General features: G+C 35.1%; 1 non-coding gene across 1 annotated transcript; it reads right to left on the bottom strand.

The window, feature by feature from the left end:
- Nucleotides 1–1,045: 1,045 nt before the first annotated feature.
- LOC127901564 (small nucleolar RNA R71) lies at nucleotides 1,046–1,149 on the bottom strand. Its single transcript, XR_008053805.1, has one exon. It is a non-coding gene; the product is annotated as a small nucleolar RNA R71 (small nucleolar RNA).
- Nucleotides 1,150–13,656: the final 12,507 nt, after the last annotated feature.

Genomic DNA, 13,656 nt, shown 5'->3' on the forward strand with positions numbered 1-13,656 from the left:
GCATATTCCAAATCATTTCCACCATAAATCCAATCACCCATTTACAAAATTAATTCTATATATAATTAAAATCCACCTCCTCGTGGGATCGACACTCGTCACCATTAGTCTATACTACAATAGATTCGTGCGCTTGCGAGTACATTAAAATTTGCACAACAAGTTTTTGGCGCCGTTGCCGGGGAGGTAAGTAATTTTAATTCATAGAATTAATTTTTTTTGAATAATTTCTTTTATTTGTTTTCTTGTATTTTTTTTAATTAAAAAAAAAAGAAAAAAAAGTGAATCTACATTTAAAGGTTAGTATTTCTTTTCTTTTTCTCTTCTTTAAAATTCTGTAATTTAATTTTCCATTTATTTTTCTTTGTAATTTTTTTTTGTTTATCTTATTAATTTAATTTTTAGTTAATTTCTTTCACGTATTTATTTTTGTGTATTTTTATACAAAGGTTGTAATAGCGCAATAAGGTTAGTATCGTAATTTCTCCCTCTTCTTTTTTTTTTTGTTTTGTTCCCATCTTTATTTTTTGTTTTGTTTGCATCTTTATTTTTATTTTATTTATTTTGCATGCATGGTCGTAGGTCATTATTACCTAATCTTGAACCTATAGACCTTGAATTAGAAAAAACACTTCGCACACACAAACACGTTAAAAATAAAATGGATTTACAAGCACCACAGGAGAGGCCATTTAAGGACTATTTTAGTCCCTTAGCTAATTTGAGCACGTCATGCATAAGATACCCAAATGTAGCTGCTAGGAGTTTTGAATTAAAACCTAGTGTGTTAAATTGTCTCCCTACATTTTATGGCCTAGAAAATGAGGATCCATATAATCATTTGAATGATTTTCATGCCATTTGTCAAACATTCAAATATGAGAATTTTTCAGATGATGATGTTAAACTTAGACTATTCCCATTTTCTTTAAAGGATAGAGCTCGTTCATGGTTAAATACGTTGCCTGCTAATAGCATTTCATCATGGGAACAAATGGTAACTAAATTTTTGAACAAATATTTCCCAGTGCATAAAACCAATTCTATTCGCAGGGAAATCTCAGAGTTTACTCAGAAAGAGGACGAGCAATTTTTCGAAACATGGGAGCGATTCAATGGGCTACTCTTGAAGTGTCCACATCATGGGTACGAGAAATGGCACCAATGTCAATATTTTTTGGAGGGATTACTACCGAATGTGCAAGAATGGCTAATGGCAACAAGTGGAGGAGAGCTAATGTCAAAAAGTGCATTAGAAATTTGGGAATTCTTCCAGCGACAAGCAGATAATTCCCAACAACGGAGTCGATCACTCAGGAATACTAGAAGAATTAAAGGAGTGAATGAGGTTCAAATTGGCGAGTCAACTTCGGGAATCAAAGAAGTCAAGGAGATGGTTGAAGGTCTTGCTCGACAAATAGCATCGTTATCGACTGCTAAATCAACAGAACCACATGACCATGACTCATACTCAGATCAAGCCAATGCCATAGGTGTAATGAGAAAACCATCGAATTACAACCCATACTCCAACACATATAATCCTGGATGGAGAGACCACCCCAATTTTTCATGGTCTCAAGGATTCCAACAGAATGGACCAGCAGCTCCAGCTCCACCAATGCAACCAATTCCGCAAATTCCTCAAGCCTCTCAGCCCTCATTTAGACCATACAATCAGAACCAGAACTACTCTCAACCTAGACCATGGGAGGATTCATTCCAGAATCTCAAAAATCTTACTCACTCTACGATTGAGCAACAGAACCGCACCATTGATGGACTACGAAATGAATTGGGAGCGGGCTTCAACTCACAAGCCCAATCAGTTTCAAGCCTCGAGAAGATGGTGGGACAACTTGCTTCTTCAGTTCAGACCTTGGCAATGACTGTTGAGAAAGGCAAGTTTCCAAGTCAACCAGTGCCTAATCCTAAAGGAGTACATGAAGCAAGTACCAGTTCACCACAGCAGCATGGAGAGGTCAAAGCTGTCATGACCTTGCGAAAAGGAAAAGAAGTCGACAACAAAGTGGAGATGCCGGTGAGAAAAGAAAATCAAATTGTTCCTGTGAGTGTTGAGGACTCACCACCGGAGGAGAAAGAAGAAATCAACCCACGAGAATATGTTCCGAAAGCTCCATTTCTCCAGAGGTTAGCTAAAGGCAAGAAGGGAAAATCCACAGGTGAGATTCTTGAAATCTTCAAACAGGTAAGTGTTAACATCCCTTTACTTGATGCTATTAAGCAAGTTCCATCTTATGCCAAGTTTCTTAAAGACCTTTGTACTAAAAAGAGAAACATGCATGTTCAAAAGAAGGCATTTTTAACAGAAAACGTTAGTTCTATACTCCAACATAAAATTCCTTTAAAATGCAAAGACCCAGGCTCCCCCACTATCTCATGTAGCATAGGGAACCACACAATTGAGAATGCTTTGTTGGATTTAGGAGCTAGTGTAAATTTGTTGCCTTATTCTGTATTTGTGAAACTTGGACTTGGAGAATTACACCCAACTCCAGTGGTGTTACAGCTTGCAGATCGGTCCACAAAAATACCTCGTGGTATTGTGGAGGATGTGCTTATCCAGGTAGACAAGTTTTATTTTCCTGTTGATTTCATTGTAATTGACACTCAACCTATACAGGATTCAAGGAAGCACATTCCCATTATCCTAGGCCGACCTTTCTTGGCAACTGCGGATGCTCACATTCAATGCAGGACTGGAAATATGCAGTTGTCTTTCGGCAACATGACTATGGAGCTAAACATCTTCAACATTGCCAAACAACCTCACAGTGCAGATGATGGAATTGTTGATGTGGATTTAATTGAAGCATTAGTTGATGATACTTTTGTTTCAAACCTTAGTGATGATCCTTTACAAACATGTTTAACTCACTTTGGTTTTGATTTTGATATTGACAGATCGGTCGATGAGGTCAACGCCCTACTTGACTCAGCACCATCCATGGACACTAATAAATGGAAGTCAAGAGTTGAACAACTAGCACTATCAGAGAAGAAACTCATCCCATCATCAGAATCACCACCGAAACTCGAGCTCAAACCATTGCCCAACACATTGGAATATGCATTTTTGGGAGAAGAAAGTACTCTGCCGGTAATCATTTCATCATCCCTAAATGACGAACAAAAAGGTAAGTTGTTGGATGTTTTAAAAGAGCATAAAAGGGCATTAGGATGGACCATAGCAGATATCAAAGGTATAAACCCAGTAGACTGCATGCATTACATTCACCTTGATGAAAATGCTAAATCTACTAGGGAAATGCAACGTCGGTTAAATCCTAATATGAAAGAAGTTGTTAGAACAGAAGTCCTTAAGCTATTAGATGCTGGTATCATTTACCCCATTTCTGATAGTTCATGGGTTAGTACTGTACAAGTTGTCCCCAAAAAGTCAGGAGTCACAGTAGTTACCAATGCTGATAATGAATTGATACCCACTAGAGTAACTACAGGATGGCCTGTATGCATTGATTATAGAAAGTTGAATTCTGTCACACGTAAAGACCATTTTCCTTTACCATTTATTGATCAAATGCTTGATAGATTAGCAGGCCATGAATTTTATTGCTTTCTAGATGGCTACTCAGGATATAATCAGATTCCCATAGCACCAAAAGATCAAGAGAAAACTACTTTCACTTGCCCTTTTGGCACATTTGCATATAGGAGAATGCCATTTGGATTATGTAATGCACCTGCTACATTTCAACGATGCATGTTGAGCATTTTTTCTGATATGGTTGACCGATTCCTTGAAGTCTTTATGGATGACTTTTCTGTCTTTGGTGATTCGTTTGATCAATGTTTACATCATCTAACACTAGTTCTGCAGAGATGTATCGAGAAGAACTTGGTCTTAAATTGGGAGAAATGCCATTTTATGGTAAAACAAGGTATTGTTCTCGGTCACATCATTTCGAGCAAAGGTATTGAGGTTGACAAAGCCAAGGTGGATCTCATTTCTAATCTTCCTCCACCCAAAACAGTCAGAGAAGTAAGATCTTTCCTTGGGCATGCTGGTTTCTATAGACGTTTCATTAAAGATTTTAGCAAAGTTTCTAGACCCTTATGTAATTTACTTGCTAAGGATGTACCTTTTATCTTTAATGATTCATGTCTTATGGCGTTTGAAAAATTAAAACAGTTGTTGACATCATCACCCATCATTCAGGCCCCGAACTGGAGCTTACCATTTGAACTCATGTGTGATGCATCTGATTATGCAGTAGGAGCAGTATTAGGACAAAGAGTTGATCGAATTCCCCATGTTATTTATTATGCTAGTATGACATTGAATGATGCACAGTTGAACTATTCAACTACTGAAAAAGAAATGCTAGCAGTAGTGTTTGCATTAGAAAAATTTCGATCTTATCTCATTGGTTGTAAAATAATTATATTCACAGATCATGCTGCTCTTAAATATCTTCTCACAAAAAAAGATACAAAAGCCAGACTAATTCGTTGGGTGTTACTTTTGCAGGAGTTTGACTTGGAATTCAAAGATAAGAAAGGGACAGAAAATGTTGTGGCGGACCACCTCTCTCGTCTCCATTTTGACACAATTACAGAGCCATTAATATTGAATGAGTCATTTCCAGATGAACAATTAATGAGTGTGGAAGTATTACCTTAGTATGCTGATATAGTTAATTATCTTGTTACAGGTAAACTTCCTGAGCATTGGACCAAGCAAGACAAGGCAAAATTCTTTGCAGAGATAAAGAATTTCTTTTGGGATGACCCGTATTTGTTCAAGTATTGTGCAGACCAAATTGTTAGACGATGTGTCCCAGAAAGTGAAATTCAGAATATTCTTTCATTCTGCCATGAACAAGCTTGTGGAGGCCATTTCAGTGCTAAGAAAACAGCGACTAAAGTTTTACAATGTGGTTTCTATTGGCCAACTATATTTCGAGACGCTTACACTTTCTGTTCTTCATGTGATAGGTGTCAACGAATGGGGAGCATTACGCGAAGAAATATGATGCCACTAAATCCAATTTTAGTGGTTGAGATTTTTGACGTATGGGGTATCGACTTCATGGGACCCTTTCCCCCTTCTTTTGGCCATCAATACATATTGGTTGCTGTTGACTACGTATCAAAATGGGTAGAAGCAATTCCATGTAGGACCAATGATCACAAGGTGGTGATAGGATTTTTGAAAAGCAACATTGTCTCGCGCTTTGGATTCCCTCGAGCAATAATCAGCGATGGTGGTGCCCACTTTTGTAAAAAATCATTCAAAACTCTTTTGACAAAGTATTCAATCACACACAAAGTGGCGACCCCGTATCATCCGCAAACCAGTGGCCAAGTTGAGATCTCCAATCGAGAAATAAAGCACATATTAGAAAAGACGGTGAGGCCGGACAGAAAAGATTGGTCATTAAGACTTGATGATGCCTTATGGGCATATAGAACGGCTTTCAAGACCCCGATTGGGATGTCACCCTACAGGCTAGTGTATGGAAAAACTTGCCACCTACCTGTGGAACTCGAGCATCGTGCATATTGGGCCATCAAGAAATTCAATTTTGACATGCAGCAAGCCAGCTCAGAAAGAAGATTACAGCTGGCAAAACTTGAAGAAATTCGCAATGATGCGTACGAAAATGCCAAGATTTACAAGCAACGAATGAAAGTCTTCCATGACAAGCAAATTATGAGAAAATCTTTCACTCCAGGTCAGAAAGTGCTTTTATTCAATTCTCGCTTGCACCTATTCCCAGGTAAGTTACGCTCTCGTTGGTCTGGTCCCTTTATTGTTCATACTGTTTTTCCACATGGGGTAATTGAAATTAAGGACCCAAAGAACGGTGTCACGTTTAAAGTTAATGGTCAAAGATTAAAGCCATATCTAGAATACCAACCACGTGGAGAAGACACCGAAATAAATTTGAGTGACCCACCAGATTTGAATTGATTTTTTTTCTTTCTTTTCGTTGATTTGATTTTGTTTTCTTTCTTTTCGTTGATTTGATTTTGTTTTCTTTCTTTTCGTTGATTTGATTTTGTTTTCTTTCTTTATATTATTCTTTTGCTAATTGAAATTGTTTTTGCATAAGTGTGTTTATTTTACCATTAAGTTTTCTCTTATCATTGTTAATCATGAGTCTCATACTTAGACCGTTCCTCTTGAACATTCTTAAACCACTTCAACGTGTCAAAACTCATCTCAAAAGGCAGATTCAATTTTGTAAAACACAACGCATTTGGGCTCTACAACCACCAGAGTTAGTAGCGTATGTTGAGGGTTTAGAAAGCCAACTCAGAGACATTGAGAGAAGTGTTTACGACATCCAGTTGGAGCTTGAGGTAAATTCAATAAGAGGACGATTTTAATTTTCTTTATGTGTTTTAATTTGTTTTTCTGTTTGTGTGCTTTAGTTTGTTACCCCGGTGAAGTGGCGGATAACGGTACTCCGTGACAATCAAGTCGGTTACTTCAGTTTCCCATAATAACTGATATTCTGAGGCGAAAGTATGGACAAAAATGAGACTCTAGCGAAGCTTCACAAGCGATTCCCTTCACTTCCTCAGAATGCTCTCCTTACGATCTATAAAGCTCGGTCCGAACGCATGCGATTACTCATGAGGAATAACATACCTACTGACATCCGTTGGTTAATCGAGGCTAAAGTACGATCGGCATGTGAGTTACCTCCAAAATTTATTGCATACATGCCTGGTTGTGGTAAAGGAAATTATGCAAGAAAACGACGAGCTCGAAGAATTTCTGTTGCTTGTCATAAGTGTGCCAGAATGAGTTGCAATAAAAACCCATGTTCTTTAGGAATGGTGTCTGATAATAGGGAAGATAAGATTCAATTCATTAGGGATGGCTTGAATAAGGAGTCATTGGATGATATCCTTTTTTCTCTTGAAACGCATCCCAGTGGATATGTGCAAGGAGCGATTCTCCAGTTATGGCCATTATTCCAGAAAGAGCATGCACGATATAGTCTCGGGAATCTGACTATAAACGACCCTGTTTGCCAGTTTATAAGAAAACTGGATAGGAAGCCTATCTTCGACCCATAGAGGGCGTTCAAGCCGTTTCTGGACGTAAAACCAGAGGAAGATGTGAGCCACAGTCGCAACTACCTGTAAATTCTTTTGGCTATCATTTGATAATCTTCTTGTAGCTTTTCATCTATATTATCATCAACAACAACTTTCTCCATAGAGGAAGAATTAGACTCATCAAATATAACATGTATAAATTCTTCCACAATCAAAGTTCTTTTGTTATATACTCTATAAGTTTTGCTTATGTTTGAATAGCCAAGAAAAATACAAACATCAAATTTTGGATCAAATTTGCCAAGATTATCTTTTGTGTTCAAAATAAAACATTTGCATCCAAAAAACTTTGCAATAACTAATGTTGGGTTTTCTATATTTTCAAAACTCATAGAGAGTATTATTGAGATGATGTCTAATCAATGTGGTCTTAACCATTTTTTGAATAGACCTATCATTTCTCTCTACAACTCCATTTTGATGTAGAGTTATAGGTCATGAAAATTTATACTCAATGGCAAAATCATTACAAAAAAAATCTCAAATGCATGATTTTCTAATTATCCACCATGATAATTTCTAATGCAAGAAATAACATATAACTTATCTATCATGTATATACATCACACAATCATGAAATATGTAAGTATTCTAAGATTGAGAATTAAAGCATATCACTTATTTATCATGCTTAGGCATTACATAATCATTAAAATAAAAACAAATCCATCATGATGAGTTGACAAGTTATCATCATATATATATATAGCCATGCATCATGATAAAGCACTCAATGTTAAACACAATGATAATTCAATCATGTAAACATACAAGCATACTTTCGCAAATTCATTTATCATGATTCATTCAACAAAATTAATATGGCAAGAATTGTTACCAAAATAATTAAATCATCTTGCCTCATCTTTTTCTCCTAGCTCATATTCAAGTGAATATCCTCACAAGCTTTCATCAAGGAACTTCTCCACCATTCCTTGATTGTGGTACCTACAAAACAAATTCAAGTTGTACCCTTTGGTACCCAAATATTCTTGGGTCCTTGAGTGTTAGCAATGGTTCCTTTTGGAACCCAAATACACTTGACTCCATAATATACATGTCTCTTAATTGGACATCTATTCTTCATATGACCATTTTGATTGCAATAATGACAAACAATTTTATGATCACTTGTGGAGGTAGCCTTAACAAAATAATTCTTATAATATTTTTGTTTCAAATAAGGCTTATACCCAAGTCCTCCTTTATCAAACACACATTTTTGAGTGCTTAGTAATTTTTCTAAGTTCTTTTGACCATTTGTGAATTTTAACACAATTTCATTGAGCTCATTACTCTTTTTCTTAAGCACATCATTTTCATTCATCAATTTATCAACATGTGATTTTTCATGCTCATACGAAATACTTTGTTGACATTTAAATGATGCAATCCTATCATGTAACAATTTATTATCCAACTCTAGTCCTTTAATCTTTTCATTTAATGAATCATTGCATTTCTGTAAAGCATCATTTTCATTTTTCAAGTCATCTACATATGATTCTAGATGCTCATGTGAAGTGCTAAGTTTCTCATTTGATAATGCAACTCTATTATGCAAGGTTTTATTATCTAATTCTAATCCTTTAATCTTCTCATTCAATGACTCATTGCATTTTTGCATGGCATCCTTTTCATTTGTAGATTCTAGCAATTTCGTTTTAAGGCATGCATTCTTTTTACCAAATTTCATCAACTCATCATGCATTTCTTTAAAAGCATCATACAATTCATCATAGGTTGGATCACTTACCTCATCAAGTTCATCATCCGATTCATCTCCAATTGCCATAAGTGCCAAATTCGACACTTCATGAAATTCCTCCTCGTTTGTAGTCTCCTCATACACAATTTCAAGTTTTCTCCAAATTTCATAAGCATTAGAACAATTTGAAACTCTATGAAATTCATTTTTATCTAAGGCACAAAATAAAGCATTCATAGCCTTGGAATTTAAAGACATATTTTTCTTATCCAACTCACTTAAAGCATTCTTTCTAAGAATGAATAAATCATTACAAACAACTTCCCAAATTTCATAATCTAAAGCTTGTAAATAAATTCTCATCCTAGTTTTCCAATAAGGATAATCATTTCCATCGAAAAATAGAGGTCTAGTGATAGATTGGCCTTCCATGATGGTTGAGCTAATTTGGGTTGCTATGGATCTTTAACTCTAGACGGTTAAGTCTACACAAGAGCACCTTGCTCTGATACCAAATGAAATACTAACTAGGCAACCCAAGAGGGGGGGTGAATTGGAATTTTAAAATTTAAGCTAAGCAATTCGCTCAACAATTTAATCTATTGCCTTAATCAAATTGAAAACAATAAATTCAATAAAAGCACAATAATAAATGAGTAAGGGAAGAGAAAGCAAACTCAAGGATTTTTACGTGGTTCGGCAATCCCCGCCTACGTCCACGCCTCCAAGCATACCGGGCTTGAGGATTTCACTAAGCTAGCCTCCCAAGGCTTCAAACGCTTACAATTGACTTTCAAGGTGTCAATGGACCTTTACAACAAGAGATTATCCCCAATCTCTTAACCCAAGTGTATCCCAACACTTACAATCTTTTAACTTGATTTTACAAAAAGGATTACAAATGAATCTCTCTCACACAATGTATTTGATCACAAGTGAAAGCTCAATGTGTGAATGAATGAGATGAATACAAAGATTTAAAGCTCAATGAAAGTTGTATTCTCTATATTTTGCTCAATGATGATTGTTGGAAATCTCCTTTTTTTTTTTTTGAATTGGATTGAGCATATTTATAGTTGGAGCTGAAAAACTAGCCGTTATAGACTGTCTGCTCGAAAACGGTTCGCCGTTAACCATTAACGGTTAACCGTTTAGGCCGGTCAAAGTTACCGTTGGGGCAATTTTCAAATAAACGGTTAGCCGTTTAGGCTTACCCTTTCGCCGTTAATTTCCAGAGACCTGCAAAACAAATTTGGTTTAACCGTTCTTACTAAACGGTTCAAGGTTAGCAATCTGGAAATAATCGGTTAACCGTTTTCAGTAAACGGTTCACCGTTAGTTTCCAGAATCATCATTTTAACAATACTTTGCAGAACATGCTTTCTGGAAATTATCGGTTAACCGTTTTAAATAAACGGTTAGCCGTTTGCTACAGTAACCTGTACAGTGCACTATTTTCTGAAATTACAGTTTGACCCCAAAACTTTACAAAACTATATTACGGCCCAAAACGTTATAAAACTTTGCAAATAGGTCCAATTTCAGAATTTATAAGTAATGCTTTGTTAATCTCAAAATTTTCTGAAATTATGATATAGCCCAAAATGCTATGACACTTTTCAAATAAGTCATTCTCCAAAATTTCAAGCAATACTTATTTATTTCAAAGTTTTCAAAATTCTTTCAATTAAACCATAAACTTTGAAAAACAACCAATTTCATAAAATCATTTTTCCATTAAATATGAAACATTTATAATGTGAAAATAATGATTTATTTAAAAGAATAAAAACAATCAATTTCATAAAATCATTTTTCCATTAAATATAAAACCTTTATAATGTAAAAATAATGATTTTATTTAAAAAGAATATTAAATAATTTGGGCTTAAAAGATTAATCATTCTTAATCTTGTTTGTTATTATCAAAATCAATATTACGGAAACATATATGTTAACAATCTCCCCCTTTTTGATGATGACAAACATTTCATGTATTTAAAGAATCATTTTTCATAAAATCATTTTTCCATTAAATATAAAACATTTATAATATGAAAATAATGATTTATTTAAAATATATAAAAAATAATTTGAGCTTAAAAGATTAATCATTCTTAATCTTGTTTGTTATCATCAAAATCAACATTATGAAAACATATATGTTAACAGATGTTACGCTATGTTTGCTACTTTACATGTTGATGTCGGAGACAAATGTGAGTTGCTTGAAGGAATGAACATGTCATAATAAGTACCAAGTGAGTTTTTGAGCCTATTATTTTTCTTGGAGAATAATCCTTTTGCCCACTCTTTATACAGCTTAGCAGTTTATTATTTTATACACGATCTCTAAATTACTTTTGAGTTAACCCTTAAAAAAAATTGTAAAATAAAAAAAAAAGAAAAAAGAAAAAGAAAAAAGAGTGTGTTGCTACATTTGGAGGCCCATCTAACTAGTAGATATGGAAGATTATTTAGAGCCCTAAAAGACGATGGAGAGGCTATCTTTGATCCGTTTGAGCCTTTCAAGCCATCCCTTTTATTTAATATCCATAGTTAACCCTTTTGAGCCTTAAAAAAAAAAAAAAAAAAAAAAAAAAAAAAAAAAAAACCTTTTCTTTGTCAACTTATCATCTTGACCCACTCCGATTTGGAGTATTACCCGATATCTTATAAGTTTCATCACCTATTTATGTTTGAGAAAATGTAAATAATTATTTTGTTCAGTGAAGTTATGCCAAATAAAAGCAAAAAAAACAAAAAAAACAAAAAAACAAAAACAAAAACAAAAGTTGTTGTTTCAAAAGAATAAAAATAGGTGAAATCCACCTTGCAACTTCCAAAAAAAAAAAAAATTCTCTGCATTTTTCTCAAACATACACTTTGTTTTCCTTATTTTCCTTCTTTGTTAGCCATGTCCCTAGCCTACGTTTCATCCTAATAAAAGTCCTTCTTGATTTTAGGGAACTATAGTTTGAAGTAGAAGCTAGTTATATGGGCTAAAAAGATGTAGTGATGCATAATTAAAAAAAAAAAGATAAATAAAGTGGGTTGACTAACATTTTATTTGACTTGAGATCGTATTATTTCTAAGCTGAGGGCATATTTATTTCATCTTGGTGAGAGCATGTGATATCACTTCTTTATTATTTTCTCTCTCAATTACCATTCATTGGAGTGGTTATTTTTATTGGGATTAATTTATTTGTGAGAGTGTCACTACTTCCAGTGAGATTTGGGGTTTGACATGTCATTCTTGAGAGTAGCTAAAACAAAGTCTACTGGGCTAATTCATGTGGATGGTTGATGTGGGTGTGATGTTGCTTTAGACTGGAGATAATGCTTATACTTTTATTTGATTGCTATCATTAATCTGATGGAATAAATACGAGTGTTTCTATTAAAACAAAAAAAAAATTATTTTGAATTTGAATTTTGTTTTCGCTTTATTTGCTAGGGACTAGCAATAAGCTGGTTGGGGGGTGTGTTGAGTGTTAAAAAATGCATATTTATAAAGGAGAAAACCGTCATTTTACATTTTAAGTCTTACTAACAACCCTTACTTTTATATATTTAACCTTCTTGTGATTTAATTACATGTGTTTTATTTTAATTAAGTATTTTATGTATTTTAGGGGCATTATAGTCATTTCACAATAAAGGAGAGATCAGACGGCAAAACGGACATCACTTTTTGGACGGTCGAAAACCTTAGGAGGAGCATAAAAGGAAAAATGGCACTATTCACATGTACGGTACTATTCATGTGTACGGTACTGTATACGTTACTGTTCACGACACTGTTCACATAGACGGATGATGACGTGGCATTGACCGATGATGTGGCATTGACTGATGAGGTGTCACGATCCTGTTGGACTAAAATTCTTATGTACTGTTGATGGTGACGTGGCAGCATATCAGTGGACGAAAAATCTCGCGTACGGTGCATGCATCACACAGGATTATTTTCAACCAAACCGCGTTACTGTTCATCCGGGTCAAACCGCGTTACTGTTCCAAGTCGGGTCAAACCGTGTTACTGTTCATCCGCGTGGTCAAACCGTGGACTGTTGACTGATGACGTGGCGCAATCCTGAGCGTCCAAACTGTTTTTAATCCGATGGCCATGATTTACTCCATGTATCTATAAAAAGGGGGCCTCCCCCCCTAATTTGATATCTCTGAATCCATTTTTGGGATCCATTTTCTGTAATTCCTTCTCCATCTTGTATTTTCTTCGTATTTTAATAAATTCCCATTTTGCCCCTAGTTCAACTATGAGTGGCTAATTTTCTTTCAAGCTTGGGTTGAAGGTGAAGTCTCAACATGTGTCATGGGCTTAATTTGGTAAATTTATTTTCTCTTCCCCTCTAATTTTTGTGGATGTTTTGACTTCTCGTCGACAAATAATAATAGTCTTGTCTAGATACCGCCTTGGTTACACCGGCTCTCTAGTATAAGGTTATTATTATTTGGCACGATAAGCCCTTAGCACCATATTGATTAGAGCGTGGTTCATGAGGTGTGGATTCCCCCCTCATGATTTAATTGGCATTAATACGGATTATTTAGCCCATGATGCATGTTGATACGGATCCAGATACCCAAGTACGTCATTTCAATATAATTCTCGTCAATTTATTCTCGCCATTTCAATACCAATTTTAGAATTTATTCTCGCCATTTTAATTTAAGTTTTAGCATATTCCAAATCATTTCCACCATAAATCCAATCACCCATTTACAAAATTAATTCTATATATAATTAAAATCCACCTCCTCGTGGGATCGACACTCGTCACCATTAGTCTATACTACAATAG

The sequence above is a fragment of the Citrus sinensis genome, chromosome 3 (assembly GCF_022201045.2).
Source record: "Citrus sinensis cultivar Valencia sweet orange chromosome 3, DVS_A1.0, whole genome shotgun sequence".
In the NCBI taxonomy this organism is placed as follows: Eukaryota; Viridiplantae; Streptophyta; class Magnoliopsida; order Sapindales; family Rutaceae; genus Citrus; species Citrus sinensis.